Source organism: Meriones unguiculatus, chromosome 9, assembly GCF_030254825.1.
Source record: "Meriones unguiculatus strain TT.TT164.6M chromosome 9, Bangor_MerUng_6.1, whole genome shotgun sequence".
Classification (NCBI taxonomy): Eukaryota; Metazoa; Chordata; class Mammalia; order Rodentia; family Muridae; genus Meriones; species Meriones unguiculatus.
Genome location: NC_083357.1, coordinates 21,472,656 through 21,478,134, shown reverse-complemented (window position 1 = coordinate 21,478,134; position 5,479 = coordinate 21,472,656). Strand labels below are relative to the sequence as shown.

The 5,479-nt window shown below is 40.2% G+C and overlaps 1 non-coding gene across 1 annotated transcript; it reads left to right on the top strand.

Moving 5' to 3' along the window:
* The first annotated feature begins 3,116 nt into the window (after window positions 1-3,116).
* Window positions 3,117-3,223, top strand: LOC132656733 (U6 spliceosomal RNA). The gene has a single exon (XR_009594425.1). It is a non-coding gene; the product is annotated as a U6 spliceosomal RNA (small nuclear RNA).
* Window positions 3,224-5,479: the final 2,256 nt, after the last annotated feature.

Here is a 5,479-nt window from a genome sequence, read left to right as displayed (position 1 = left end):
TACTGCCAGGGAAGCACATAGTTTCTCTGTACATCTTTCCTCCTCCTTCTGTTCTTCTCCATTCAAATGCCCAGTCTCCTCAACTCTCTAGCAGACCCCCTGTATAGATGTCTTTCCTCTGTCTACCTCCATTCAAAGAAGGTAAAATCTATATCCCCTTCTGCCTATGAGCTCTTTCAGAAGCTTAGCCTATCCCCATTTTTAGGTGTCAGCTTCCAATACCCAGAAACATATTTTACCTAAAACTCTCAACAGCCACAACATTCAGTTAAAAAGACCAAACTAACAACAGAACCACCAAACGCTCTGAAAATCCAAGGTTATAACAGAATCAAAGGAACAAATATCCAAGCAACCAAGACAAACCATACATAAGCCCTTGGATCTAATCATCATTCCAAACCTCGATACCTAGATGCCAGTGTGGAGGAGGGCTCAATTACATCTAGGGCAATATGTCTCTACCTTTGAAGAGTCAAGCAGTCACTCAACATTCCAACTGAGTTGAATCACAAAAAAAAAAAAAAATTAAGTTTACAACCACCTACATGAAGATGAAAGAGTTTCTTTCCTCTATGTCCTAAAGTGTTTTTGTTTGTTTCATTGTGTTGTTTGTTTTTTAATAATACAACTCCTTCACTTGTTGGTTAGTTACTACAAGATATCTGAGGCTAGTGTGAATGTTGTTTTCCTGATTTTCTCCTCACTACATTTTTTGTTTGTATATAGGAGTGTTGTTCTTTTATCTGTGTGAACTTTGTTTGCTGCTACTTGATGAAAGATTTTACCTGCAGTATGAGTTTTCTGTTGGAATGTTTAGTGTCACTTATATTTACTATCATAATTTTCAGATAAAGAATATTTGACTTCTTAATTTCCACCTTGTATAACCTTAATCTCCTTCAGTGGTCTTATTGCCTACGCAAGATTGTAAGTACAGTATGACACAAGGGTCCATTGAGATGATCAAAGATGAGCAGATACAACCATGATACCACAAGAGTTCACAAGTACCTAAATGATAGGCAGCAGATACTATGAGGAAATGCTGGGTGATGGCATGATTACCATCAATATAGGAGAGATGCTGTCACTGGTAAAAATCTCTTCTCTTGACTCAGTATAGTAGTTCATTTAATACACAAGATTTTTATAACTAGAGATTTCAGTTTTTAACATTTAAGACTATAGTTGATTGGAGCTAATTCAAAACATCTAACATGGAAAATTAAAGTTTCCAGAAGGGGAAATTTTTAATTATATTTTATTTTTATTATTTCATAATGTTCTTGGAAAATGAATATCTTTCTGCTAAGGCCTAGGCAAGTCAAATGACCCACAGGAGACAATCCTAAAGAATAACAAGGAAGCATAAAATGATGAAAATTGGAATTGTATTTCAGAGATCATGGTTTTTTTATTGTTGTTCTTTTGATTTAAATAATTCCTTAATTTTATCTCTTTATTTTCTGAGAAACAAAAATGAAATACCCAGCATTCCACATCAGGTTTTCCATCCACTTGGAAATATGGTAAATTCTGTGGTTTAAGGAAATACAGTTAATTTTAACCAAACATCTGTTGCTTACTCCAGATATGTGAATGTTACTCATTGCACCTATGGTGATAGCTTGCCATGCTGCTTATTGTCACACTTCAGTTGAGTTGCTCGTGGGTACAACTGTGTATTACTTCCCTAACATGTCAGTTAGCCTTCTGCTTATGTACCATAGACACTTGGCTCTAAGTTAGAGGTATCCAGCTAGAATCACTTGAGTCCTAAGAGATCCCTGTGTGAATTCTTTAGTAACAGGCATTCACCCTCAACACCGAGAGGAAAACAAGTGCTACTGCAGTCTTGGGGGATAGTCATTTGAAACACCTTGACTGGACATTGGAAAGATTTCTCTCAACAGGATTAGAATCATGTCTGGTACTGGAAATATGGTCAGCTTTTTGGAACTAGTAAAGTAGTGAAGTCATTAAATCAGCCCACTTCATTACAGCATTCTAAGTAATATTCTTATCTCACAACCCCTATCACCCCTCTCTAAAAAACCTGTCTGTACTGAAAATGGAGACTGTTGCTGAAAGCCAAAGCAGGACCCAAAGAAGAGATCAGTGGAAAATGGGAAACCCAGACATCTATACTTATAGCTCTAGAGGCTGTAGCTTAGGGAATATTGCAGAATGGGGTGTTTGAAGGAATGTAAGAGCCAGAAAACCTGAAAGTCTGTTTTGAAATTATCTTTAATACAAATGAATGCAAAAGCACATGATGAAACTATCAATAGACATATTAACATTCAATACTCAAAATTCCATGTGGTTCACCTTTAGACAAAGAACTACGGGCAACTAATGAAAGGCTCAGGGAATTATTAGCTTATTTCAGAAATGTCCTCCTAATGGAGAGTTTAATACAGATTATTAAACCTGGAAATTATATACATAAATCAAGAAAATAGACTCAAGTTGTATTCATATTTTTATACATACAAATATAACACCTAAACACATAGAGAGCAATGTAACAGAGTCTGTAACTTTCAGATTATGTGGGAGGAAAAGGAGGACACAGCTATATAATTCTAATTCAGTAAAATTTTACCATAGTAATAAAAGGATATATTGAGAGCATATGCTAACGACTGTTCAGGATTGCCCATGGCATTATTAATGTGAACTTATGAGTTTCTTCACTAGAGATTTTCTTTAAGATTTCCACATCACAAAATCATATTAAAAGTCCTTTCTAGGAAGTCAAATCATGAATGAGGAATTCTTCATGTTTGATGAAGGTTTCATATTATGAAGAGAGATACAGCAAGTATACAGTATACTTATATGTGTTTCTGTCTTCAATGTATGGGTGAATATGTATGATATGTGTGAATGTCTATGTGTTGTATGTGTGTGTGTGTGTGTGTGTGTGTGTGTGTGTGTGTGTTTGAGTGTGTTTGTATGTGTATATAAGACATGGAGATCATGAGCTTTCTTAGGATAGAAGACAGCTTCAAACTGTTGGATTTTTCTCCCATCGTTTTTGACTCAGGGTCTCTTTTGTTCACCACTGAACAACATGTCCTGAATATCTAGCCAAGAATCTTCTACTGGTGCTCGCTTCGGCAGCACATATACTAAAATTGGAACGATACAGAGAAGATTAGCATGGCCCCTGCGCAAGGATGACACGCAAATTCGTGAAGCGTTCCATATTTTTTTTAAGCTGTGGGCTGGCTTTCCCCGGGGTCCGAGGATTGTTCAATGTTCCTGAATAAACTGCATTGAAAAAAAAAAAAAAAAAAAAAAAAAAAAGAATCTTCTACTGATTCTTTGCCTCTGACACCCATCTCGAGGTAGAAGCTTCTGGTTTGGAGATATTTGTGTTACAGTGGCAAGATGTTTTAATTGTTTTTTAAATTTTTTATTATTAAAATTCATTCACTTTGTATCCCAGATGTAGTCCTCTCCTCATCTCCTCCCAATCACACCCTCCCTACCTTTTCTCCCACAATGCCCCTCCCCCAGTCAACTGATAGGAGAAGGACTCCTTCTCTTCCGTCTGACTCTATCCTATCAAGTATCATCTGGACTGGCTGAATTGTCTTCCTCTGTGGACAGGTACAGCTGCACAAACCCCAGGGGGAGGTTATCAAAGATCTAGCCACTGAGTTCATGTCAAAGACAACCCCTGCTTCCCTTGCCAGGAAACCCACTTGTAGGCTGAGCTACCATGGGCTACACCTGAGCTAGGGGTCTAGGTTATCTCCATGCACAGTCCTTGGTTTGAGTATTGGTCTTTACAAAGATCCCTGGGCCCAGACTTTTCTGGAACTGTTGCTCTCATTGTGGAGCTCCTGTCCCCTCCAGGTTTTTCTATTTCCCCCTTCTTCCATAAGATTCTGTGCACACAGCCAAAGATAGGAGTCTCAATATCTGCATTGATACACATATTCGTAGAGTCTTTCAGAAGCCCTCTATGGTAGTCTCTGGTACTATTCCCTGTTTTCTCCCACATCTGATGATCATTCCATTTGCTTTCTGAGTGTAGATTAAGCAAATTCCCTAGTGTCCTCCTTCTTGTTTAGCTTCTTTGGGAGTATAGATTTTAGTATAATTATCCTATATGATATGACTAATATCCACTTATAAATGAGTATATACCATCTGTGACTTTCTGCTTCTAGGTTACTGCACTCAGGATAATCTTTTCTAGTTACCACCATTTGACCGCAATTATCGTGTTTTCTTTGTATTTTAATTGCTGAGTTTGCTCAGTGGAATACTACTCAGCAATTAAAAACAGTGGCAAGAGCCCAGAGGCACAGAGGATCTGGGCCAGAGTGGAGCCCACAGCCGCCATTCCAGACAAGGACACACAGCTTCTGGCCCCAGCCTCCAGACCAGAGAGGAGCCTCAGTTGCCAGCCTAGAGAGAAGTGCACAGCTTCTGAACCAAAGGGGAAAACCCAGCCACCATCCCAGACCGGTGTGCACAGCATCCTGACCAGAGAGGTGACTGCAGCTGCCATCCCAGACAGGGACACACAGCTTCAGGCCAATAGTGAGGCACCCAGCCTCCAGACCAGAGAGCAGCCCTCAGTTGCCAGCCTAGAGAGAAGTGCACAGCCTCCAGACCAGAGGGGCACCCCGAGGCACCAACTCACCCTAGGCACACATTCTCTAGGCCCAGAGCAGAGGACTCAACCTCTGGCCCAGAGACTTGCTGGGAGCTCCTCTCACTTTCCCGGACATAACTGTGTGCCGCAGGATAAAAGACTGAGTTTCCCTGTTGGGAGAAAACCCCACAGCTAGGGAATCACCAGGTTCTTCAAGAGGACTGTACCTGGAAAACAGTAAAAACAGCAGCAGCACGCTAAATTTATAACGAGAAACCCAGCAGTGCGGCAGCTGTCTTTAGAACTTCTATGGGTAAGAGGAGAGCCCCCCCTCCCTAACAAAGACCACAGCTACTACTCAGGTTTATACACATGAGGTGAGCAGTGGCAATTCCTGAGAAACACTGGCCATACAGTGACCATACCCAAAAAGCAGAGGAGGACTCCTTCAGGAAAAATCATCATCTGGCCAAGGGGATTCTCCCTACCTAAGGACTCCAGGAAGCACAGAAACTAACAGCCAATACCTAAAACAGCCCAATGGGTAGAGGTTAGCATGAAAGCTCAACCAACAAAAGGCAGAGAAATAAGGCATGTCCAGAACCCAGCCATCCAGGGGTGAACAGCCCTGGACAACCCAGCATAATAGAAAATCAGGAAGATGACCTTACTTAGATGCTGATGAAGAGGATAATAAAGGAAACAAATAAAATAAGTAAAGAATTAGAGGAAGATAAAACCAAACAGATCATGGCTATCTGTAAAGAACTGGAGGAAGTTAAAGACAAGCAGATTTTGGCCATCCATAAAGCAATACAGGAAGATGCAGCCAAACAGCTTTCGGCCTTCAGAGAAGAA